This window comes from Capricornis sumatraensis, chromosome 20 (assembly GCF_032405125.1).
Source record: "Capricornis sumatraensis isolate serow.1 chromosome 20, serow.2, whole genome shotgun sequence".
Taxonomy (NCBI): Eukaryota; Metazoa; Chordata; class Mammalia; order Artiodactyla; family Bovidae; genus Capricornis; species Capricornis sumatraensis.
In genome coordinates this window covers 13,271,336-13,298,908 of record NC_091088.1, presented here as the reverse complement: position 1 = coordinate 13,298,908, position 27,573 = coordinate 13,271,336, and the positions used below count along the sequence as shown (strand labels likewise).

At 41.4% G+C, this 27,573-nt stretch overlaps 1 pseudogene; it reads right to left on the bottom strand.

Moving 5' to 3' along the window:
* The window catches only part of LOC138096155 (EEF1A lysine methyltransferase 2-like), a 30,775-nt pseudogene extending 12,470 nt beyond the window's left edge, over positions 1–18,305 (bottom strand).
* Positions 18,306–27,573: the final 9,268 nt, after the last annotated feature.

Below are 27,573 nucleotides of genomic sequence, written 5' to 3'. Positions count from 1 at the left end.
CTTTCTGGTTATGCATTTGCTTCCGAGAACCATCTCACACTCAGGTGTGTGGCCTGTTTTGCCACCTTCAAGAGGAGGGCAGGTTGTAGTGCTCTCTTCCTGTCCACACAAGCAGCAAACACTGTCTAAAACCCAAATAGAGTGATTTGATTGCTGTGCTCATAACCATCATCACAGAAGCATGCCACTGTTTGTAATGGTTAATGATTTATTATTTTATTCCTGGCCATCCTTTTAGCATGTTATTTTAAAATGAGGTTGTACTCAATTGGTATATGGATCATAACTCTAAACAGTTAAAGACATTCAATTAATCTGTGAGTACACATTTGAGTCCAGTTCATATTGAAGGGCTTGAAAAATCACAGAAAATCACATTATTTAGGACTAAACTTGCTTTGCTTCCTTAGTGATTTTTAATATTTATTGTACTATTTAATTATATAATATATTTAATTATATATTATGTTATTTATTTGTGATCAAATATATAAACATTATTTTATACATAATTATATAATACCTTTATTCTTGTATTTCAAAATTTTATTGACTCCACTAGCCCAGTTATTTTACATATGAATTTACAGAATCAGTTTTCAAGTCAAATAAAATCTCAGTAGCTTGGATTGGAATGGTATTTAATTAGTTACAGAGCTTGGGAGGACTTTCTTATTTACAGGCCAATTGGCTTATCTTTCTAACAGGTGCAGGTCTAATTTGTATCTTTCAGTAATTTTTTTTTCTTTGTGTGAATCTTACATATTTCTCAGTACATTTTTCTCTTAGCTATGTTCTGTTCAGTTTTGTTTCTGTTATTGTTGAGAATACATCATTCTCTATTATATTTTTGTTGTTAATTTTATAGGGTAAAATGATTGGTTATTGAATACGTATAACCTGCCCATGCTTTTGACTCTCTATTAGTTATTATGGGCTCCTGCTTAATTCTCCTGGGTTTTTTGAGTTCGGTTTTATCTTAAGCCAGCAATGGTCAGTTTCTCTCCTTCCTGATAATAGAAGCTCTTACTTCTTTCACTTGCTTTGTTCACCAGTGTTGAATACTAGTGATAGGAGCCTGATCCATGGTTTTAATGGGAATGCCTGTAATACTTCACTTTGTGTTTCACATTGGCTGGTTGTTTAAGACTAGGAAGGTTCTATTTTTGCTGTATTTTAAAAACAGGAAATGACGTATTAGATGAATTTTAAAAATTATTGAGATCATTTGATTTTTTTCCCACTAATTGATATGATTATATTAGTGCATTTATATTTTTTGGGGGACAGATTCTTGCTGGTAGAGGTATATTTTATTTTATTATATTTGTGAAGTTCAAAAATATTTTATTTAGAATTTTAAAATGTATATTCTGAAGTAATACTGGCTGTAGTTTTAGTGTGCGTGTGTTCGATTTTTCTGCCAAGGTCATTAAATGTCATAAAAATGAGTGAGGAAATGTTCCTTCCCTATTGCACCTGGAGCATTTTATAAAGCTTCAGAGAGTATTCTTTAGGAACATTTTCAAAATCATCTGTAGCTTTTGCTTAATTTGATGTTCTTAATTCTTATTAAGTCAATTGTGCTCATTTTAATTTTTTTCAGACAACCTTCTATTTCCTTGAGAATTTTCAAATTTATTAAGTCAAATAATTTCTTGTCATTTTTGAAATGCTGCCATGTTTTTACCCTGTTTCATTCTATATCGTGTCTGTTTTTGTTTTCTCATCATTTTCTTCAATTAGACTGTATAGAGGTTTGTCTGTTGGTGGCAGTTTTTGTTTATAGTAGTGCTTTTTAGAGAACTAGCTCTTGAATTCTACTGCCATTTAGTTGTTAATGAATTTATTTCTGCTTTTCATGTTATTAATGCCTTGATTCTATTTTTCTTCGGTTTTATTTTGTTGTTTTTTTCCCCTAACTTCTTGTTAAATTTTATACTTTCTTATTTAATAATACTTTTCTTGTGATTATAGTTTTGGCCATATCTTCTCTAGAGTAGTCTATGTAGTATTACCATCATTGCTATTTTGAACTAATTTGTAATTTTATTTCCTTACTCAATAATTATTTAAAAGTTTTTTTCTAAATGACTGAGATTTTTGTTTATATGTTTGTAATTTCTTTATAACTCTGTGATGAATATTTTGTATTTCTCTGTATCTCAAATTATAGGATAGGTTTATAGAAGCAGGATTAGCAGGTCAAAAGTAAAGTTATTTTCTAGGCTTTTGATAGATATGGCCAGGTTCTTTTCTGGCCCTTTTGTCCACTGAGGGCAGCTCTGCCTTTTCTGGGTTGTTGGTATCAAAACTCGTCCTCCACAGATGCCAGCTCTCTGTAGACAATTAAGTGTAGCGTGTGGGCTCTGGTCCCCCAGTGACATCTTCTCTTCCTATGTGAGGGCTCTGGGTTGAGGGAACCAGGAAGCCCTTCCTGTCCATCCTCACGCAGATCAGAGATGCCCAGACTCCTTGGTAGATTAAGGGGTGAGAATTCACAGTTCTCTCAATGCAAGGCATCTCCACACATCCCAGCTAACACACAGAAGTGTACTGATGCTCTCTGAGCAACGAGGAAACGTCAGGCCTTTTATATTTTGCCATCTTAAAATACCTCTGTGCATTAAATAGAGTACAGGTGAGGGAACCAAGACTCTGAGAAGTGAGAGCAGAAGCCTGAGCCCCTTACGAACCCCTCCCCTCACCAGAAATGCACGTTGTGTTGCTGGGCCACTGCCACGTTCAGGAGTCAAGTTCTGAGGATTTTTCTCTTGGGAAGTCACAGGGGCTTCTCACCTACCCAGCAGTGTACACCTTCCCATCTGAGGCCCTGTTCTGCCCTGCTGCAGGAGGGTCTTCTGGGGGCCTGTTGATTCCCCAGTTGATTAGCATTTGGGAGAAAGAGGGCCAAACCCGGTCACACTCCCAAATGAACTTTAAAATCTCACCAATGTAATTTATTGTGCTTAGTCTCCCTGCTGGAGGGCTCTTGTCCTCTCCGGTGTGCGGCAAGGGGAGTGAGTCTCAGTAGAAAGGCTAAGCGGCTTGCCCAGGAGCCATGTGAGCTGACGCTGGACGGCCCTTCTCTACAGTATTCTTCCTGGCCACGTGAGACCACACTTTGTGGATCATGGTGGATGTGATGGCTCTCAGATTCTGGTGTACTTTGCAAACTACATAAAGTTCTCTGCAAAAAACTCTCTAATGGCAGCATCTCCTAACTTCTGCTATTGGGATGGCCTTTGCTCCCGACTTAATCTCCATTTTTTTCCTGAATGGGGATGGTTGTTCACGCAGTCCCTCAGAAAGTGATATCGTCTGTTTCGTGGTGAATCTGCCCACACATTGGTTGCAGCCCCTCCTGCTAGGGACTTCGTATACATCCACCTCCTGCTGGTGCTTCCCAGATTGGCAAAGATTAATTACAGTTTGTGTCTAGCGAAGCATCTCCGTCCCCTTCACCACGCATGGGGGTGGCTCTTGGGAGCATGTTGGAGTCTAAGGTTGTGCTGAGCCTGTCAGATAGCGATTAAAAACTGCACCTGCCTCAAAGGATTACTGTGAAGATCAAATAAGATGTGGCATAAGGCATGCTTCCCTCATCAGCGTCCAGTTATAATTCAACTCGCCGAGTCTCCTGCATCTTTTCTTCCCAGAAACCTGGTTACATACCTTGGGTGTTGACAAAGCAGATTATTTTAGAAATAAACTCTTTGTCAGAAATATGTATGTATTCTACATGTCTTCTATGGCTTATCTTTTTATTTTCTTAATTGTGTCTTTTGATAAGTACAAGTTCTATAATTTTAAGGAAGTCCAGCTTGGGCCTTAGTTTAAGAAACTTGGGGCTTCCCTGGTGGCTCAGACGGTAAAGCGTCTGCCTGCAATGCGGGAGACCTGGGTTCAATCCCGGGGCTAGGAAGATCCCCTGGAGAAGAAAATGGCAACCCACTCCAGTACTCTTGCCTGGAAAATTCCAGGGATGGAGGAGCCTGGTGGGCTACACTCCATGGGGTCATAAAGAGTTGGACACGACTAAGTGACTTCACTTTCTTTTCTTTAAGAAACTTTCTGCCTGAAGGTCATGAAGATGTTCTCCTTTGTTATTTATAGAATACTCATTGTTTGACCTGTTGCATTTAGATGGGTGGTCTTCTGGAGTTGATTTTGTTATACATGGTGTGAGGTTCAGCATAGGGTATCAAGATTCTTTTTATTTTTAATTTAATTTAATTTATTTTCTTAAGTGTTGGAGGCTTTACTTCAAATATTCTACTAGTAGGGAAATATGTGAAGACATGAGTGATGGAAGAACAGTGTTTTGTTCTAATAGTAACTAAATAGTCAGTATCCCCAAAATAAATAGGTAAATAGTGGCAAGAGGCTTATAGAATAAAAATAAAGCATGCAAATGCTTTTTGGGAATAGATGACACTGTAATGTTACTATAGAGGATGTTCTAATAGGCATATCATACCACAGGTAGTGGGGCTTCCCTGGTAGCTCAGCTGGTAAAAAATCCACCTGCAATGCAGGAGACCCTGGTTTGGTTCCTGGTTTGGAAAGATCCGCTGGAGAAGGGATAGGCTACCCACTCCACTATTCTTGGGCTTCCCTGGTGCCTCAGACAGTAAAGAATCCACCTGCAATGCAGGAGACCTGGGTTCGATCCCTGGGTTGGGAAGATCCTCTGGAGGAGGGCCTGGCAACCCACTTCAGTATTCTTGCCTGGAGAATCCCATGGACAGAGAAGCCTGGCGGACTGCAGTCCATGGGGTGGTAAGCAGAGCACAGCATCACATGTAGTATTCAAGCTAATATTTTGAAATTAATATAAAAATGCTTTAAAATTTTCTAATTTAAATTAGGAATTTGTGGTTAGTAGCTAGCTCTCTCTCTATAAAATATATAGGATAATAACATCAACCTACTGTGTAGCACAAGGAACGATATTCAATATCTTGTAATATCCTATAATAGAAAATGTGATTTGGTTATATATGTGTTCTTTTTTAGATTCTTTTTATTTTTAAAGTTAGGAATCGTCTGTTTCTTGAAAGGACCATTTTTTCCCCTACGTCTGTGTTCCCTTTAAAATGCATTGATCACCCATATATGTGTGGTTCTCTTTTGCTTATTAAATGAAAGTGACAGTGTTATTCACTTAGTCGTGTCCAGCTCTTTGTGACTCCGTTGCCTGCCAGGCTCCTCTGTCCGTGGAATTCTCCAGGCAAGAATACTGGAGTGGGTAGCCATTCCCTTCTCCAGGGGATCTTCCCAACCCTGGGACTGAACCTGTGTCTCTTGCACTGGTAGGTGGATTCTTTACCACTAAGCCACCAGGGAAGCTCTAAAAGTTTATATGTAAGGCTAATTTTCCCCACCTGAGCCCAGCTTCGGCTCAGTTTTATAAATTTTGGAATGCATTGGAGCTGTTACCGTTACTTGTAGCCCATGGTTTGTTTGGATTACCTTCCTTAGCTAAGACTTAATTATTGGGATGCTTCGAGGTTTTGTTTGTCTTTTAGCTATTGATTTTGCTTTGCATTATTTTACAGACAGAGAAAATAGCCCGTAAATTTCTGGCTATTGATATTTATTATTTGTAATAATACTTGATGAATTATTTCTAATAATACAAGACTAATACTTGTTCAATTTTTTGTAAGTGTTTCAGGGACATTTTAAACGACTGTGTTTAGCTTTTGTTTTTTTGTGAAAAAACTTAGACCACTGTGGGCAAAGCACTAATTTGCCTCATAAATTTTCAATAATTTATTTGCTTTTTTCAACATTTTTTAATGGATTACTCGCCTTAAGTAAAATACGGTGAAGCACTCAATAGAGTTTTAGTTTTTTAAATCAGAAGATAAAATGGGATTACTGGAGAAAATTTGGAAGATAAAAGTATACATAGTGAAAACCACAAGAGTCCCTCATAAACTGGATTTCAAGTGAAGTCTCTGTGTGTGTGTCTGCTTAGTTGCTCAGCCCTGTCTGACTCTTTGCCTCCCTGTGGACTGTAGCCCACCAGGCTCCTCTGTCCATGGGATTCTCCAGGCCAGAATACTACAGTGGGTTGCCATTTCCTCTTTGAGGGGATCTTCCTAATCCAGGGATTGAACCCTCACCTCTTGCGCCTCTTGCACTGCAGGCAGATTCTTTACCGTTGAGCCCCCGGGGAAGCCCTAAGTGAAGTCTACCCGTTTATAAAAAGCAGCTCCGTTTTTAAACGACGCTGAGCCAACAACAGTAGGGCTGTGGGGAGAGCAGTCTCTCGGGGAGTGGTCCCTGTGCCGGGCCGTGCTGCCAGAGACGCTCCCGCAAGCTCGCTGGTCCCCTCACGCCCCGGGGGGACCCTGCTGACTCACACGGTGTAGCTCTTTCCTGGCCTGCCTGGTGGCCGAGGGAAGATTCTGGGTGAGCCAGGAATCCTTCTCAGGCTGTTCAGAACGCTTGACTTTCTGTGCCCTCCATTCTTCGGGTTACTTTTCCTGTCTTCAACACCGATTCAGAGCGCTCAGAAGATTCCAGAACATTTGAGAGAACGCAAGGAAAATTGCTTAGAATCCACCCTTCAAAACACCCTGGCTGTAAGAAGAAGGCACGAGGTCATGATTGGAGTCATGGCCAAATGGAACATTTCGAGCACGTTTAAAGAAGCCCTTTTCTTCCCGTAGCACAATGCACTCATGAGCTCCTAGTGCTCGGGATTATAAAGTCAGCCCTCCCTGGTCCACTGGGTCGGCTCACTCCCTATCTTTTTATTATGCACCCAGCCCATGCTTCGGCTCAGATAGACTGAGTGGAATTCAGCCTCTTGTCACTTGCGGGTTTTCATGGGGGTGGGGAATAATAGCCCCTAGCTTCACCCAGGGGGCAGCCCAGTACCCTGCTGTGGTACCAGTGGGAGGTGCTCATCCCCAGAGACCAGGATGGAAGGTGGATCTAGGTGTTAGGTCTGGTCTTGTGAGTTTCATTCCATTTCCACTTTACTCTTCCAATTTCAAGGAGCTGGTGCGGGTGATGCTGACAGGGCAGGTCAGCAGCAGGCGTGCTGATCAGCAGGAAGAAGGGGTGCGCTAACGACCACGGCGCAGTTGGATCAGGTGGTGATGATGTGTAGCTTGTTCTGGGTGAGCAGTGGTGTCATTGGTCCTCCCTGCCTTCTCCCATCCTCTGAGGCAGGGGGTGCAGCAAGAAGGGAAGATCAGGGTCGAGACCTTTCCAAGTGAATAAGGACACCCTACTGTTTGCTTAAAAACTCTGGTCTTGGGGTACACGTGTCTCTATCAATTCCGGTTTCCTTGGTGTGTATGCCCAGCAGTGGGATTGCTGGGTCATAAGGCAGTTCAATTTCCAGTTTTTTAAGGAATCTCCACACTGTTCTCCATAGTGGCAGTACCAGTCTGCATTCCCACCAACAGTGTAAGAGGGCTCCCTTTTCTCCACACCCTCTCCAGCATTTATTGCTTGTAGACTTTTGGATCGCAGCCATTCTGACCGGCGTGAAATGGTACCTCATTGTGGTTTTGATTTGCATTTCTCTGATAATGAGTGATGTTGAGCATCTTTTCATGTGTTTGTTAGCCATCTGTATGTCTTCTTTGGAGAAATGTCTGTTTAGTTCTTTGGCCCACTTTTTGATTGGGCCTTTTATTTTTCTGGAATTGAGCTGCAGGAGTTGCTTGTCTATTTTTGAGATTAGTTGTTTGTCAGTTGCTTCATTTGCTATTATTTTCTCCCATTCTGAAGGCTGTCTTTTCACCTTGCTTAGAGTTTCCTTTGTTGTGCAGCACTGTTTACAATAGCCAGGACATGGAAGCAACCTAGATGTCCATCAGCAGATGAATGGATAAGAAAGCTGTGGTACATAAACACAATGGAGTATTACTCAGCCATTAAAAAGAATACATTTGAATCGGTTCTAATGAGGTGGATGAAACTGGAGCCTATTATACAGAGTGAAGTAAGCCAGAAAGAAAAACACCAATATAGTATACTAACGCATATATATGGAATTTAGAATGATGGTAACAATAACCCTGTATGCGAGACAGCAAAAGAGACACAGATGTATAGAACAGTCTTTTGGACTCTGTGGGAAATGGAGAGGGTGGGATGATTTGGGGGAATGGCATTGAAACATGTATATTATCATATGTGAAACAGATCGCCAGTACAGGTTCGATGCATGATACAGGATGCTTGGGGCTGGTACAGTGGGACGACCCAGAGGGATGGTATGGGGAAGGAAGTTGGGAGGGGGGTTCAGGATGGGGAACACGTGTATGCCCATGGTGGATTCATGTCGATGTATGGCAAAACCAGTACAATATTGTAAAGTAATTAGCCTCCAACTAAAATAAATAAATTTATATTAAGAAAAAAACTCTGGTCTTGTTTAGGGTTGTTTTCAAATTCCTCATGGGCATCAGAGAGTGATGTTAACAGTTTTACTCCTCAAAGTCAAATCTAGGAGCAAAAGCACCTCATGTTACAAGCTGGAAACCTATACGTGGTCATCTCTTTGTAACAATAGTAATACTAATAATAGTAATTGCTAAAGTGTATTGACTTTTTGCATCCTTACAGTAGCAGGCATCATCTGAAGTGTTGTAGAGATAGTAGCGCATTTAATCTTCCTACTGACTCTGAGAGGTAGGCACTGTTCTTCTCCTTCTGCCGATGAGAAACTTGAAGCACAGAGAGGTTAGGTGGCTTTCCCAAGGTCACCCGGCGAGTAAGTGGTCGGGCTGGGATTATGTAGCCCAGGTGCTCTTTATTCCATTCTGACTGCCTTTTGCCTTGGGCTCTTTGAGTAGCTGTGACAGGGTTTCATTTGGGCTTCTGGTTTCAGGGTCACTAATGTCCTCGGGAGTGGACATCTGGCTTTCCAGATGTTCAGTTCGTGCAAAAGAGGTTGACTGGTGTTGGGCACAGATCAGGGGAACTGGAATTAGAGAGTCTTGGTTAAAAATCCCAGACCCCATTCTAGCCACAGGACCCTTGGGCAGGTTGGTTGAACTTCTTAGCTTGGTTGTTGCAATGAGCAGGATGCCTGTAATACCTGGCTCTTCGAGGTGCTTGTGCAGGAGAAAGAAACAAGTGTTGTGAATGTACTTCGTCCGCCAGAGGGTCTCCAGCAATGACATTTTTATTGCTCCATGCCTGTCACTCACCCTAGAGGCCAGGGGTCTTGCACGTCTGTGGCACCCAAAGGCCTCTTGGGTGCAGAGCTTTCCGGAGAGCAGAAGAGGCGGGTGGCTCAGCGCTCCTGTATCCTCCGTGCTGAGCTTGTAGCTCACGGCAGGAGGGGCGTGGTCCAAGACTGTTACCTCTCTGGTTATGTGTGAATGTGCTGCTTGTTGTCACAAGGGCAGAGTTACTGCTTTGCTACCCTGTCCACCAGGAAGACAGCCTGCCGGAGCTCAGTTAACTAGAAGTCCCTTGGCTGTGTTGATGCAAGCTGTCAAAGCTTAGTTTGCTCTAGATCCCCACGTGGACTTTGACTGTAGGTCTTGGTGGCGCTAGTGGTAAAGAACCCGCCTGCCAGTGCAGGAGACACAAGAGACCTGGGTTTGATCCCTGGGTCAGGAAGATCCCCTGGAGGAAGAAAAGGCAACCCACTCCAGTATTCTTGCCTGGAGAATCCCATGGACGGAGGGGCCTGGCAGGCTACAGTCCATGGGGTCACAAAAAGTCGGACATGACTGAGCGTGCACAGGTGTAAAACATCTATATGACCCAGTCACCCGGGATGTACCCTTTTCATTTAGGGGCCAGCAGAGCCGTATCCATAGTGTGATCCACCACCGCCCCAGCCACTTCCTCTGAGGCCATAAGCACGCGGTAGGTGCCACTCCTGTGTTCAGAGACCTCATCTTTCTTTTGGTTTATCCTGTTTATCCTTCTCCAAGGTCTGTTGCCTTCTGTTGTCACTTGTTCAGTTCAGTTCAGTTCAGCCGCTCAGTCGTGTCCGACTCTTTGTGACCCCATGAATCGCAGCACGCCAGGCCTCCCTGTCCATCACCAACTCCCGGAGTTCACTCAAACTCACGTCCATCGAGTCGGTGATGCCATCCAGCCATCTCATCCTCAGTCGTCCCCTTCTCCTCCTGCCCCCAATCACTCCCAGCATCAGAGTCTTTTCCAGTGAGTCAACTCTTCGCATGAGGTGGCCAAAGTACTGGAGTTTCAGCCTTAGCATCATTCCTTCCAAAGAAATCCCAGGGCTGATCTCCTTCAGAATGGACTGGTTGGGTCTCCTTGCAGTCCAAGGGACTCTCAAGAGTCTTCTCCAACACCACAGTTCAAAAGCATCCATTCTTCAGCACTCAGCGTTCTTCACAGTCCAACTCTCACATCCATACATGACCACAGGAAAAACCATAGCCTTGACTAGACGGACCTTTGTTGGGAAAGTACTGTCTCTGCTTTTGAATATACTATCTAGGTTGGTCATAACTTTTCTTCCAAGGAGTAAGCGTCTTTTAATTTCATGGCTGCAGTCACCATCTGCAGTGATTTTGGAGCCCCCCAAAATAAAGTCTGACACTGTTTCCAATGTTTCCCCATCTATTTCCCATGAAGTGCTGGGACCGGATGCCATGATCTTCATTTTCTGAATGTTGAGCTTTAAGCCAACCTTTTCGCTCTCTTCTTCATCCTTAATTGTACATGAAGAGGTTGAATGTTAAAAAAATTGTTTTTAATTTCCAATGAATGTGTTTATTATAGGAAATAATCTTACTTGGCTAAAGATAATAACAAATAATGGAACACGAGGCCCAGGTGTCATGGTTTTGGGGCTCACTGCCAAGCCCTTCTCTCCAGATGGAGGTGAGACCCAGTCCCCGCGCAGCCGCATGGGGAACATCTGCCTGAGCTCCTCTTCTCTCGTCCTCACTTCCACGCCATCCTTGGTGATCCTCTGTCCCAGATATCAGAGCGTACACTGGGTGCCGCCTCCTTCTGTCAGAGCTACTGTATCAGTGCAGACAGTTGTCAGGCCTGTTGTCTGTGGTTCTTGGAGACCCAGATTTTAATGAAAGACTTTCATGGTCTGCGAATTCTTTTGACCTCTCTCTCTTTTAATGAAACGAAGAAGTTTTTAAGAACTTTGGGAAGAGAACATCTTCGGGTTTGGGGGCAGCCGCACACTCTGTTTGTTCACCATTTACTCCTGGCAGCAGAAGTCTTGTTTAATTGTGGCATGCCTGTTTTGGTGAGGGCTAAAATGGTACCTGAAAACTTGCCTGCCGTGAAGTTGACGTTCAATACATGTGAGTAGAAATAAAAACAAGCATAGCTTTCGAAACAGATGCTTTGTGACTTCAGCCATTCGTTCATTCGCCCACCCATCTGCCCACCCACCCCTCACCTCTCCATCCATCCATCCGTCTACCCGTTAATTCTGTCAGTGCGTGTGCTGGAATGTACTTCCCTCAGTCCCTGTTGCTGGACATTAGGTAATAGTCAGACTCCACTGTTGGCATCGATGTCCCCTGATGGCTTCTTGTCTGGGTCAAGGCAGCCACACTTGCCTGGGTTTCAATCCAGGCTCTATTAGATACTAGCTGTGTGATACTGAATGACTTCTTGGTCTCTCTGCATCAGTTTCCTCCTCTGTAAAAGTGGAGATCTTACCAGAATCTAGACAGTACCTTCCTGAGGATTAAGTTACACAGTCCATTGAAAGCACAGAACTGTGTCTAGTAAGTAAGTACACATGGTGCCCAAAACATATGACGGTGTTGAAACTGTGCTTAGTTCTGGTTATTCCCTTAGGCTGTTTTCTGGAAGTGGAATTACTGATCAAAAGCTGTGACCATTTCACAAAGGTTTTTCATGCGCATTGCCAAATGGCCCTCCAGGAATGTTGTAAATTAGCCAGCAGTGTGTAACAGTGCCCATTTACCTGAACACCTGCCAGTGATGGTCAGTTGTTTTAACTCTTGCCAGTGTTGTGAAAAATGTCAATTCATTGTTTTATTTTTCAAGCTTATATTTCTGGTGACTTTAAATATCTTCTATTTATTTCCTGGTCATTTCACTTTTTTTTTTCCTTCTACACCTTTTCCCCCTCACCTTTTCAATTGATGTGCTCATCTGTTTCTTACTGAATCATTTCAATAAAAATAATAATGATAAAAATAATAAATGTGTATCTACCATTTATGTCAAGAGTCTTTCCCTCACACTGTTTTTTCAAATTTAGATTGTGACACTCTTTGATATAAGAATTTTTGAATGTTTATGTAATTAAAGCTTTAAAATTTTCCTGTAAACTTAGAAAGACCTTCTCTATCCCTAAATCATGTATGTGTGTGAAGTATTTATTTATACCTGTGACTGAATTAAACTGTATTCATGTTGGTTGTTTGGAGGTAGATATCTCATAATTTTTTCTTTAAACCAGTTATACAAACCCACTTTCTTTACTGAATTTAGAATCTAAAATGACATTTTTATTATATATAAAATTCTAAGAAATATGTATGTACACACACACACACACATATATATACAGGTCCATTTTTGAGCTTTTTATACGATTTCAATTTTTATGTCTGCTTACATCAGTTGCTTCTTTGTTATAACTTTGTGTTTTAATAAATGTTAGTATAAGTCCTGAATTCATTTTTCTTCTTGTTTCAAAAATTTCTGGGCTATTCCTGCTTCTTATTTACTTGAAATAAATTTGTCAGGTTTAAAAAATCCAGATGGGATTTTGATTGAAATTGCTTTAAATTTAAAGTTAATCTTGAGAAAATTGACATTTTTATAGTAATGTAACGTCCCATCTACAAATTTAGAAGTGTCTTCATTTGGTAAAATCACTTTTTTTGATGTATCACAGTTGTTTTGTGGATTTATTCATTTAATCCTGCACATTTTTGCTAAGGTTATTTCTAGGCATTTTATATTTTTGCTGCCTCCATAAATATGGCATGGGTTTTTTTTTTTCTTACTATAGTTCCTAACCAGTTATTGCTGAATGTTAATTAGATCTTTATTTTGTAATCAGACATCTTTCTGAATTTTCTTATTCTGAATTCTTTCAATTTATCTCTCTCTTGAGCTACTTAGATGTATGATGATTTATGCAAATGTTTTTTTTTAGATTCTTTCCTATAGATTTCCTCTCTATTTTTGTTTCCTGCCTTATTGCATTGGCTGGAAGTTCTAAAACAATATTTAAAACAATGATTTTAGGAGTCAAGGCTTCATTTTGAATGGTGCAGATTTATGCATTACAAAGCTCCAAAGGGTGGGTGTTATAGTTGTACCTCTGGATCAGACTTTCCAGATACTTATGCTCGTGCTTACATTTGGCTGTTTCTGTAGTCCTTCCTTCTTGCACCCAGCTTCTAACACGTTAGACTTAAAGGATACATAGAAAAGGTATACCTGTAGGGTCTTGGGCCTTGGAAGGATGAGGGTTGCAGTAGGGAACATAAGTAGCAAATTTCAGGCACCCTGGTTTTTGATGTATCTTCCCAGACTTGCTTATTCCACAGGCTGCACCAGGTTTGAGAAGGGACACTAAAGAGATGAACGTGTCATGTGGATGCAACCCTGTCTAGTTTAGTGTCTCTCTTTTTGTTTTCCGAGTTGGAGACTTATAAGAAACTCTCCTGTGTTGTATAATTTCTCCTTGGCCCTCATCCCTCCCCTCGAGGTGCTCCTTCAGTCTGCCCTGATAATGCCTTAGCTCCCAGGTCTTTGGTCCTATGAGGTCTTCTCCAAATTTCTCCCCTCCTCCCCACAGTGTTCCTTGCTCCAGCTCTTATATCCCCCCATTTTTAATTTTTTAAAGTTATGGTCACATACACATAACATAAAATTTATTGTCTTAGCCATTTTTAAGTGTACAGTTCTGTGGCATGGTTGTAGGACCATCACCACTCTCCCATCTCCAGAACTCTCTTCGTCTTGCAAGACTGAATTGTGTGAGTTGTCTCATTAAATCCTGACTTCCCAGCCCCGCTCTCCCCATCTGTTGATAACTACCTTCTACTTTCTGGCTCTGTGATTCAGACTCCTCTAAGCATCTCGTGTGTGTGTGTGTACCTCATTTTGCTTATCCATTCATCCATTGATGGACACTTGGGTTGCTTCCACCTTCTGCCTGGTGTGACTGATCCTCTGATTATAGCTGATAATATTATGGGTCAACCTGAGTGCTTTTTACAGTGTTATCCTTCTGAATTTTCCAGTTATTTAAAGTTTGCCACTATTCTCATCTCCATTCTGCAGAGGAAGAAACGGAAGCTTGGTGAATGAAGCTCCTGATTTCCCCCGATTTGCTTTCTTTTAATACAACTTTATTTGGACTTCCCTGGTGGTCCAGTGTTTAAGAATCCACCTTCCAATGTGGGGGGACATGGATTCCATCTCTGTTTGGGGAGCTAAGACCTCACATGCCTTGGGGGACGCAAGCCCAAACACTCTAGAGACTGCTCTGCAAATAGAGAAAGCCCGAGCCCCACAGTGAAGACCCAGGGCAGCCAAAAAAGACAAAGAACAGCTTTACTGAGATATAATTCACCTACCTTGTGGCTCCCCCACTCAGAGATTCAAGTTAGCGGTTTTAGTGCATCATCACACTCTGTGAAACCATGACCACAGTCGATTTTAGAATATTTTTGTCAGCTCAGAAAGGCAACCGGTACCCATTAGCAGTCACTCTCATATCCCTTTTCCCCCCAGCCCCTGGCAACTATGGATCCACTTTCCTTCTCTATGGATGCGCCGGTTTTGGATGTTTCCTGCAGATGGAGTCATATAGTCTGGGCTTTTGGGGACAGGCTTCTTTCACACAGCACAGTGGTTTCAAGGCTCACCCAGTTAAGGCACGCGTTAGCGCCTCAGGCCCACGGTAACTCACTGTGTGTTTCCAGCTCCTCGCATCACAAGGTGGAGATTTAGCTTCAGACTTCTGTTGTCCACTGCTACGGTGGCACATGGTGAGTGCTTAGTAAATTCAAAATCAGCTATTTAAGAGTAAGTGCTTAGTTTCCCGAATGCTATGTATTGGACAGTTTTGCACACTAAACTTACACAAGGGGTTATTCGTATTTTAGTGTTCTGTGTGGGACAGTTACATGTCATGTTTTGCCATTAGAAATGAGAACAGACGAATGAGACATACCCGTTAAAGGGGCTCTGAAACAGTGTGACTTATAAATGCACTGACGGTGGGGATGTGTCACCATTTGCAATTAGATTGAGGAGCTGATGAACGGCCTGCAAGATGGAGGTCTGCACACGCTGCCCTGGGCTTGTGGCCAGCTGTCACAGCTGGGTTTTCCACAGTCTCAAGGTCACTGGCTGGGTGTTCCACAGTCTCAAGGTCACCAGCCCATGCCATAAAGGGCTGGTGACTGGGGCAAGCTAGCTAGCTGACCCTTAGCCCAGAGGCTGGAGCTGACCGAGGTTGGGAGTGGTTGTTGACCTGCTCGAGACCCCTGAGCCAGCAAGTGCTGATCCAGACCTTGGGTGATCCCAAAGTCCCTTCTCTCATGGACAGGCCATGTCTGAGGCTGGCAGATGACAAATGTCTGAAAGTCAGAGCTGATCAGAGCTCCTTGACTGACTTAAGATTCTTTTGGAGACAGTGCACATGAACGGTGTGGTCTGAAGGCAGCACCGTGGCCCACAGAGCGTTCTGCAGGGAGTCCAGTGATTAGTTCTAGGAGGGCCCTGAGAAAAATGTCCAGGAGCAAAATTTCCAGGTGCTCTTCTAGGCCTCTAGTTGGACTGGGGGGGCAGTCCTCTGGGGGTCTGGCTGCCTCTGAGAACCCCCTTGGCACCTTGTCACATCAGGCCTGGTGATCACTGCCATTCAGCGAGTTCCTGTTCTGGGCAGGCACAGAGCTAAGTGCTGACATGAGCTCGTGGGTTTCTTTCTGATCATGAGGTGGTCATTATCAACCCCATTTTACAGATGAGAACACTGATGCACAGACTTGGGGAAACTTGCCAGAGCCTGTAAAGATGTGATCAGACTGTGCTTTCTTTAGAACTGCTCTAAGCAGCACCGCTTCCTCTCCTGTCTCTTTGTAATCTATGTATGGTTGTGGTTTAGTTGCTAAGTCGTGTCTGACTCTTGCGACCCCATGGACTGTAGCCCGCCAGGCTCCTCCGCCCATGGAATTTTCCAGGCGAGAGCACTGGAGTGGATTGCCGTTTCCTTCTCCAGGGGATTTTCCTGACCCAGGAATTGAACCCAGGTCTTCTGCATTACAGGCAGATTCTTTACTGACTGAGCTATGAGGGAAGCCCAATCTACGTATAGACCCATTATAATACAGAAGAGTACAGTTAATATATATATCTTCTTTGTGGCTTATTGGCAAGTTCAGTAGCTTGAGCACCATTTGTCTTCCTGGCTGGCAGGTTCTAGCACGTCCCTTGCTTGTGAGGAACATCTCGGTCTGTTTACTTCACTGGGGCTCTTTTTCTTGCTCCTGATGGTGGAGAGCAGGTAAACCAGGTGCATGGCTGGAAGAACCAACCAAGTGCCAAGAAAGAGGGTTGAGCTGGGTGGTAAGTGCTCATTTTGTGGTGACTTGAGGCTGGCACACCTCGCCCCGTGGGCAAAGGATACAGAGTAAACTTGGGGACCCCTGGGAAGGCTGTGAGTGGAGGGACATCAACAGTATCATCAGAGCCTGGGAGTTCCAGTAACTGTCAGTAGTTAGAACACATTGTGGTGGGAGATCCTTCATCACCTCTGTCACCTTCAGTTGAAGAAATAATATTGCTGGGTTGCAAAACTGAGGACAAGCTCTGTAGTGAATGTGCAGATGGCAGTGAGTCACTTAACACCTCCATTTCCCAGAATACATCCTTGAAGGGGTACATCTGTACCCCCAGGGCCCAACACAGTGTCTTTCACATAATGAGTGCTGATGCAATAAACCTCATCAAATGAGTAGGTCCAAACCCCGTGCTTCTAATTGCCGAATTACGAGAAGGCCTTCCTCTTTTGTCCTTCCCAAGCCTAATTTTCTTTTCTGAGTTTCTGTGCAGTTGCTTTCTATCTGAGTGTCCTGCCGCAGTTCCTCTTGATCCACAGTGCATCTGCCTTCTAACTGTTCCTTCACCCCTCACCCCTACCCAGGACACCTCCAGCATCCTCTTGTTTTCACCACCACATCCCAAGCATCTCAGCAGCATGCCCAGTTAGCATGCCCCTCTAAAGCTCCATGGTACAAACACATAAGGGGTCCCCAAAGTTCTCTTCTGCGTAGCCTGGTTCTTGTTGGTCTAACTTGAAAGCTTTTTTCCACCCCCAGTAGATTCAGCAAGATTTACACATTGGCCAAGTAAAGTCTCAAAGTTATACTCTTGAAATACCAAACTTTGAGTGATGGTATTTCCTAATATAGTCTATGAGAACACAACTGTGTTAACAGTGTCACTCAGGTATCTGTAAGAGGTATGGTGGCTTGCTAATAAGTTCATTGAGCCTAACCTTTTGTATATCCTAGTTTATCTGTTACTTTTATTCTTGATAATAAGAATAAAATGGACTTTCTTTCTTTTACCAACTTTTTACTAAAATGGACCATCTACTACTAACTTTTACTAACTTCAAGTTAGTAAAGCCAGTCTCCCTTTCTAATTTTGGGACCTTCGTATATCTGTTACCTTTAGGATGGGACTTAGTCCTATTGGGGAGCCATTCACATTTTTAAGACGGAGATAGGCAGTATGGGGCTTCTCTGATGGCGCAAGTGGCAAAGAATCCGCCTGCAGTGCAGGAGACACAGGTTCCATCCTTGGGTCAGGAAGATCCCCTGGAGGAGGAAGTGGCAACCCACTCTAGTATTCTTGCCCAGAAAAATCCCATGGATAGAGGAGCCTCGTGGGCTGCGGTCCATGAGGTTGCAAAGAGTTGGACGTGACTGAAGCACCTGAGCATGCACACACACACGCACACACAAGGCAGTAAGATTTATCTATTAGAAAGCTCAACTTGGTGTCTAAGTGGAGACTAGGGGAAGGAGTCTGAAGCAGAAATCAGTTAGAGCCGCTGAACAGTTCTGATCCAAGGTGGTCGTTATGCAGATCTGTTATGCAGACGTCTAAAGTCCTTGACCTGCTCGTTGTTGCATCCCTGTATCCTCAGGGCCGTTTCCTTTGTAGTGAGGATGGCTTCACTTGGGCTTATTGACACTGCACCGGGGAAAAGGCACCTCCACGATCCTCTGTTTGCTGTTGGACAGGCGCTTCTCCATCCTGGCATAGTGGTGATGTCCCCAGAGGGATGGGAGCTGAGACACTGCCATGTCCTACTGGCTGTGAAGCGAGGTCACAGATGCCTTCCAGGAAGCTGCCGTCAACCTGTCCAGGGAGGCTTGGAGAAGGTCCAGAATTTTCAACATTTTCCGAATCTTGGAATAGGGTGAGGCCACTGCATAGCCAAGATGGCATTATGAAACTACTTACTGTGCTTCCAGCAGATAGAGAAATGGGTTTCCTACCTGTTCCATCCCTGCCCATTCTCCAACTAGGATGCAACGATGGCCCTTTTGAGGTTCTCAGGGTATCTTAAACAATATGCAGCAGATTCTAGAATACTTTTTTTTTTTGGATAACTGATTTTTATGAATCCTACTTCCTCAGTTTCCTTCTAGCTCCATACTCCTCCCAGTAAGCTACCTGCACCCCCAGACAAGAGGCCAAGTGCTTTGGGGGTGATGGTGGGAACGCAGAGATTTGGGACACATTGGTTTGGCTGCAGCCTTCACCCTTTCCTGCAGGTGCCTCTGAGTCTGTGTTGGTCACATCTCTTCATAGGCTGAGTAGACCATGATACCTTGTTGCAGGCAGCAGAATTAGGCTGTGCATGTGGGTGTGTTTCCCATTCCTCAAAGGTCCCAACTTGACTCTTGTTTAGGAAGGGCTATCACAGGTCCAAAGGAAGGGCACAGACCAAAACAAATGGAACCAAAGGAAGTCGTTATACCACTGTCTGGAAGTTCAGAGTCAGTTTCATCACCCCTAAGACCTGGATTCTTAGACTTCTAAATATTTTTTAAATTTTTATTTATTTTTGGTTGCTCTGGGTCTTATATTTAAAGAGCAAAATTTTTGTACATTCTGACATAGTAGGTACCTGTGAAACTATCACCTCAGTCCATCTAGTGAATATATCTATTCCTTCCAGATGCTTCCTGTTGCCTCCTTGTAAGTTCTCCTACCTCTTTCACTGTCTCCCACCCCACTCAACTACTGATCTATTTTCCGTCACTACCGAGTATTTTTGTTTCCACAGTTTTATATAAATGGAATCATACAGTATGTGCTCTCTTTTGTCTGGCTTCTTTCATTTCAAAATTATTTTGAGATTCATCCAAGTTCTTGAGTGTACTGATGGTTCACTCCCTTTATTTCTAAGTAATATCCAATTGAATAGATACACTAGAGTTTATTCATCCATTCAGTTATTGCTGGATATGGGGACTGCTTTCAGGTTTTGGCTGTTGCGAATAAAGCTGCTATGAATATTCACGTACAAGACTTTTAAAGATGTATGCTTTTATTTCTTTTGGTTAAATGCGTAGGAGTGGAATAGAGGAATCATATAGAAGATGTATGTTTAAGTTTTTGAGAAACCGCCAAACATTTTTTCCAAAGTGGTTTTACCATTTTATATTCCCACCAGCGATGTATGAGAGTTCTAGTTTCTCCATGTCTAACATTTGATATGCTAAATATTTTAGCCAGTTTTCGATGTGTAATGGTGTTTCCCTTATGGCAGAAAGTGGAGAGGAGCTAAAGAGCCTCTTGATGAAAGTGAGAGAGGAGAGTGATAAAGTTGGCTTAAAGCTCAACATTCAGAAAACTAAAATCATGGCATCTGGTCCATCATTTCATGGGAAATAGATGGGGAAACAGTGGAAACAGTGTCAGACTTTATTTTTTTGGGCTCCAAAATCACTGCAGATGGTGACTGCAGCCATGAAATTAAAAGAGGCTTACTCCTTGGAAGGAAAGTTATGACCAACCTAGATAGCATATTCAAAAGCAGAGACATTACTTTGCCGACTAAGGTCCGTCTAGTCAAGGCTATGGTTTTTCCTGTGGTCATGTATGGATGTGAGAGTTGGACTGTGAAGAAGGCTGAGCGCTGAAGAATTGATGCTTTTGAACTGCTGTGTTGGAGAAGACTCTTGAGAGTCCCTTGGACTGCAAGGAAATCCAACCAGTCCATTCTAAAGGAGAAAAGTCCTGGGTGTTCTTTGGAAGGACTGATGCTGAAGCTGAAGCTCCAATACTTTGGCCACCTCATGCGAAGAGTTGACTCATTGGAAAAGACCTTGATGCTGGGAGAGCTTGGGAGCAGGAGGAGAAGGGGATGACAGAGGATGAGATGGCTGGATGGCATCACCGACTTGATGGACATGAGTCTGAGTGAACTCTGTGAGTTGGTGATGGACAGGGAGACCTGGCGTGCTGCGGTTCATGGGGTCACAAAGAGTTGGACACGACGGAGCGACTGAACTGAACTGAGTGGTATTTCATTATAGTTATAATTTGCATTTTCTTAATGACTAATGATGTTGAGTCTTATGTGCTTATTTGCCATCTACATACTTTTCTTTTTTGATGACTCAAGTGTTTTACCCATTAAAAAAATTGGACTGTTTTGTTATTATTGATATTTATGAGTTCTTTATTCTGGACATAAATCCTTTATCAGATATACATTTCAAAATATTTTTTCTCAGTCCATAACTTGTCGTTGCAATCTCTTATGGTTTCTTTCAAAGAACAGAAGATTTAACTTTGATAAAGTCCAGTGTTTTCCTTTTTTTCCCTTTTATGTACTGTGCTTTTGGTGTTCTATTTAAGAACACCAAAATCTTTGTCTAATCTAAGGTCACAGAGATTTTCTCCTGTAAGTTTTATAGTTCTAGGTTTTACATTTAGGTCTGTGATCTATTTTGAGTTAATTTCTGTATGTAGTGTGAAGTGTGATTTGAAGTTCTTTTTTGGACTGATGGTGGTTTTGTTGCTAACTCATGTCCGACTCTTGGGACCCAATGGACTGTAGCTTGCCAGGCTCCTCTGTCCATACTGGAGCAGGTTGCCATTTCCTTCTCCAGGGGATCTTCCTGACTCAGGGACAGAAGCTGGGTCTCCTCTGTTGCAGGTGGATTCTTTTCTGATTGAGCCACCATGTGCCATGAGGTGCTTAGTCACTCGGTTGTGGCTGACTCTTTGTGACCCCATGGACTGTAGCCCGCCAGTCCCTGAGGATTCTCTAGGCAAGAATACCAGAGTGGGTTGCCATGTCCTCCTCCAGGGGATCTTCCCAACCCAGGGATCTAACCCGGATTCTTCACCTTCTCAGCCACCAGGGAAGACCAAGAAGACTGAAGTGGGTAGCCTGTCCCTTCTGCAGGGGATATTCCTGACCTAGGGATTGAACCGGGGTCTCCTACATTGCAGGCGAATTCTTTACCAGCTGAGCTACCAGGGAAGCTGTGAGCCATCATACGGCTCTCCAATTGTTTCAGTGCTATATGTTGAAAAGACTACATATATATGTGTATATATATATATATATATATATATATATATATATTTCTCTACTCAGTTGCTTATGCTGCTTTGTTAAAAGTCAGTTGTTGATATATGTGTGTGGGTCTATTTCTGGACTCTTAAGAAGACTAAAAGAGAGTCCTCTTAAATTTTTCTCTGTAATGCAGTTTCTAGTGTATAAGTCTAACAATCTTTTATCAGATTGATTCCTAAGTATTTCATATATTTTCATGCTGTTGTGAATGGTATTTTTCAAAAAGATTAAATTTCTGATTGTTCATTGCTAGCATATAGAAATATGATTGATGTTTGTATATTTATCTTATATCATGCAGCTTTGATAAATTCACTCATTCTAGTAGCTTTCTTGGATGACTCAATTCAGTTATCTCCTAGATAATCGTGTCTTCTGGGAATAAAACCAGTTTTGCTTCTTTGTTTCCCACCTGGATGACATTTTTTTTTTTTTCTGAATAGAACTTCCAAAAAATGTTAAGTGGAAGTAGTGAGAGAAGACATCTTTGTCTTGCTCGTTCATGATGTAAGGGGGCAAGCATTTATTCCTTCACTATTAGGTGTAATGCTAGCTAAATGTAGGCTTTTTTTGTTTTTGTTTGTTTTTAGGTGCACTTCATCAAGTTGAAGAAATCTTCTGTCCTTAATATGCTGAAATTTAACATTCAAGAGTCGATATTAGACTTTTTCAAATGTCTTTTCTGGATCATTGAATTGTTTGTGTGTTTTTTGTTTGTTTTATTTGGAAATATGGCGAATTATGTTGATTTATTTAGCATAAATAAATTTATGTTTATTTATTTAGCATTTGAATGCTAAATCAGCTTATATCCTGAGGATAAAATTTCATTGGTCATGATATATAATTGATGGAATGATATTACTAAAATTGTTGAACTTTTGTGTTTATGTGCATAGTGGAGGCTGATTTTAGTTTTTCTTTGTTGTACTATCTTTGTGTAGTTTTGGTGGCAGGATAGGGTTGCCTTGATAGAACAAGATGGGAATTATTCTGTCCGCTTCAGTTTCTGGAGAGTTTGTACTGAAGTACTGTTGCTAGTAGGAGTAAATGATTGGTAAAACTGGACTTTCTGTTCTGAAAAGATCTTAGGCTACAAAATCAATTTATTTAGTAGACATAGAGCTATTTGGGTTATGAGAAATGTAAGAGTTTTGTCTTTGCAGAATCTGTAGTATGTCACCTCCCTTGTTATGGATGTTGTGAATTTGTATCTCCTCTTTTTTTTTTCTCCTGATCAGTCTGGATAGAGGTTTATCAATTTTTTTTTTCTCATTGAACCATCTTTTTGTTTCATTGATTTTTCTCTTATTTTTCTGTTTTCTTTCATTAATTTCACTTCTTCTTTCTTTTATTTTGCTTCTTTTGGTTTAATTTGTTCTCTGTTTTAATTTTTAGAGAAAGAACATGAGGTTAACTTGAGACCTTATGTCTTTACCAATAGAGTTCTTAGCATCATACCACAAATTTGATATATTTTGTTTTAATTTTTATTTAGTTTAAAATGCTAATTTCCTTTGGATTTCTTCCTTGACCTATGTATTGAAGTATATTTCTTAATTTAAAAATATTTAGAGATTTTTCCAGAGATCCTTCTGTTATTAATTTATAATTTAATTCCACTTTGGTTAGAGATCATTCTTTGTGTGACGTTAGTGTTATTAACTTGAGACTTGTTTTATGGCCCAGTCTGTGGGCCATATTGGCAAGTGTTCTGTATGCATTTGGAAAGAATGTTTATTATGGTGTTATAGGGCTGAGTGCACTAGTCAGGAGTCACAGGTAATGATGGAGTGCCAGCTAGGTCAGATTGATTGATAGTAGTGTTCAGATTTTTCTAAATTCTGATTTTCTACATGTAGTGATTTACTGTGTACTTGTTCCATTAACTTTTAAGAGAAGTCTGTTTAAGCTTTTAACAGTAATTGTGGATATGTGTCCTTCCACTTCTATCTGTTTTTTATTTTCTGTGTTTTGAAGTTTGAATGCTAAGTGTACGTGCTTTTGAAGAAGTGACCCTTTTTATCATTATGGGATGATTTTTCCCTGGTATGTCTCTATTAAAACTAAAATGTTCCATGTAGTCAGCATGTAGTTAGTTCTTGTTTTTTTAAAATCCGATTTGATCATCTCTTTTGCTTGGGGTATTTAGATCATTTATATGAAATGTTGTTACTGGTATGAGCAGGGTTACTTCTATCACCTTAATGCTTGTTTTCTGTTTGTTGTGTTTGTGCATTGTTCCTTTCTTCCACCTTCATTTGTATTAATTGTATAATTAAAAATTAAAATCTCTTTTATTGGAGTGTTAGCTATATATCTTATATATGTTTTCTTATTTCAGTTGTTTATCTTTACAACATATATTTTCAGTTTCTGTTTGTCTTGGAATGTCCTTACTCTGCGTTTGATTTTTTAAAGTTATCTCTTCTAGATATCGGATTCTTGGTTGATAGTTTTTTCTTTTAGCACTTTGAGTATGTTACCCCACTGCCCTCTGGTCTCCATTGTTTCTGATGAGAAGTTTGCTGTTAATCTTTTTATAATTCCTTTGTATGTGAGGAGTCATTTTTTCTTACTGCCTTAAAGACTTTCTCCTTGTCTTCAGCTTACAGTATTTGACTATAATGTATCAGGTGTGATATCTTTGTTCTTATTCTACTTGGAATTTTTTTTAGCTTCTTGGATTTGTAGACTAGTGTTCCTCATCAAATTTGAGATATTTTCAGCTACTATTTATTTTAATAATATTTTCTCATCCTCTGCTTCTACTTCCATTATGCATATATCTGTTTTTAATGGTATTTCATATTTCTCTAAAGTTCTGTTCTTTTTTTTCTTTCTGTTTTCAGTTGGCATGATCTCTACTAATTTATCTTGAAGTTTATGGACTCTTTCTTCTACTAACACAAATCTGTTTTTGAGCCCTGTTAATGACATCTTCATTTGGTTATTTTACTTTTCAACTTCAAGAATTCAGTTTGGTTCTTTTTAAGAAATGATTTTCATCTCTTAATTGATATTTTGTTTGATGTGTTATAGTCATCAAACGTCCCTTAAAATAAACATGGTTTCCTTTACTTCTTTGAATACCATTGTAGCAGTTGTTTGAAAGTCTTTGTCTGCTATGTCCAAATCTGGGCCCCTTCAAAGACAGTTTCTGGTGTTTGCTTTTCCACCCTGTTATTCATCACACTTTCACATTTCTTCACAACCCTCGTAATTCTTTCTTGTTGTTGAAAACTAGGCATTTTAGATCATATATTGTAGCAAACCCAGATACTGATTCTCTCCTTCCACTCCCAGCCACCTGTTGTTTGTATTTGGTCATTATGTATGTAATGACCAGGCTGAACTCATTCTCTGCGGTTCATTTGTATAACACAGGATCCTATCTAGGATAACACATCGCATTTAATTGTCATGTCTTCTTGGCCTCCTCTGATCTGTGAGAGTTTCTCAGGTTCTTCTCATTTCTAATGCCCTTGATTGGTTTGAGGAATACCAGGTAGGTATTTTGTTGAATGTCCTTCAGTTTGGGTTTGTTTGATGTTTTTCTCATGATTAGTTTGGGTTATGGGTTTTTACCAGGAAGATCCTAGAGAGAAAGTACTGTTTTTTTGTCATCCTATCAAACATGCATGCCATCAACATGACCTACCACTGCTGATGCTGGCCTTGATTGTGGGACTGAGGTTGTGTCTGGTTTTTCCACTGTAAAGGTGCCCCTTCCTCTTGTTATCCTCTGTTCTTTGGAATTGAATCACTCAGCTCAGCCCGCACCTGAGGGTGGGGAGTTAAGTGTCACTTTCTTGAGGGGAGCATATCCACATGAATTATTTGGAGCTCTTCTGTGTGGTAGATTTGTCTCTTCTCCCTAATTTGTTTAATTACTTAAGTACTAATTTACATAATTGGACTTGTGAATATTTATTTTGTAATTTGGGATATAATCCATTACTGCTGCTGCTGCTGCTGCTAAGTCGCTTCAGTCGTGTCCGACTCTGTGCGACCCCATAGACGGCAGCCCACCAGGCTCCCCCATCCCTGGGATTCTCCAGGCAAGAACACTGGAGTGGGTTGCCATTTCCTTCTCCATGCATGAAAGTGAAAAGTGAAAGTGAAGTTGCTCAGTCGTGTCTGACTCTTAGCGACCCCATCGACTGCAGCCCACCAGGCTCCTCCGTCCATGGGATTTTCAAGAGTACTGGAGAGGGGTGCCATTATTTACTCCAGTTGTTCCAGTTTCAGCCACTGGAAGCTCTTTCAGGTTGGCTTGTGATATGGCTTTGACATATCTCCATTTTTTTTTTTCATCACTACCTTACTTTCTGGCAGCACAAGATGCTCCAGGCTTATTTTGTGTATTCCCTGTCCTAACCCTAGTATCAGCTGTTTCTTCAAGGAGTCCTTGTACTTTTTATTGAAGATGATATTGGAACCAAGATCTGAACCCTAGTCATTCTTAATCCTTTTTGTGTCTAATCTAAAAATAGTTACTCTTTGAGAAAGATGCCTCAGCTGGTCTTTTATTGAGTAAATACATAATGAATGTCAAGTTCTGTACTTGTGGTCATGTTTTTAGTTATTTAAAACTTGCTTTAAATAGAATTTCACTTATTTTTACACATACTAATTGGAAATTCATTCATAATTTGTTGTTATTTCAGTAAAGGGTTATAATTAAATTGGAGATAGGGTCATAATATAATTATTGTTTGTTGTGCTAAAATCAGTCTGTTTTACAAATGCCTTCATTCCATTGTCAGTTTTAAAACCACGTGTTTATTATTGGGAGCAAATATATGGATGAATATTTACTTGAGTCACTAAATGCTCATCAAATAATTTTTCAGTGTTCATGTGGAAAATTTCAAACACACACGATAATACAGAGAACAATATCCTAAACTTCCAAGGACCCATCAATCAGCTTCAATAATTGGAACTCATGGCCAATCTTAATTCGTCTGAACTTGACTTTTTTTTTTTTTTGGATTAGCACATAATTTTGAACTTGAAATAGATACCACTGCTTCTTTGTGACTCACAGATACATAATGGAAGAAGCTTGAGTATATGCTAAAGAACATTTCACAGTTGGCCTTTTAAGAGCCAGTGAGTAACTAAGTGTCATCCCACCTTAGAAGATAAAAGAGCTTAGGAGCCTGTGGGTAGAGTGACACCAAGAATGTTCAGGACAAGTGAGAATTTGAACAAATGAAGGTTCACTCATCTAGAACTCAGATCTCACTTTTCTTAAATAGCCGTGCACACGCTTGTCACAAAAGCATGCCACTCACACTGGGGCTGGCAGGCTTTTGGGAACAAAACGTGCCAAGCATTTTGCAGTTCAGCCCGAGTTCAGGTTTCTCAGGTCAGGCCAGCACACCCACTGCCAGAATATCTTGTGGACTGCTGGAACTTCAGATCTAGTTTAGGCTCTGGTGACTGAGTGTAATTCCTAGAGATTTCAAATTCATGAGAATTAGAAGTTTGTGGGTTGAGATCTGCAGACTGTAGAAGATTTGTTGACTCAGCCATTCAGCAAATGTCTCCTGAGTGCCTGCTGTGGGCCAGAGGTTGTGCTGGGAACACAGTAGTGGGTGGGACATGCATAGACCCTGGTACATGGGCCTTGCCATCTTGGAGTATAAGGGGACAGTCACCATGAATCCTACGAAGCACCAGTGACATTGTGATGTGTTGCAAAGGATGGAAAAGAATGTTAAGAGTACACATCCCTGATTTTGTCTGGGATATCAGGGAAGATGTTCTGAGGAAGTCTTATTAAACTAGGTGAAGCAAGGCATGTGTGTGTGTGTATGTGTGTATGTGCACGCACACGCACATGCATGTGTGTTAAAGGTGAGTGTATGGGAATTACGAATATTCAAGGTAAAACATTTACTTAATTAAGCCTAATTCAACCCCAGTATCCAAGGGGATAATACCCACAAAGAGACGCTGCG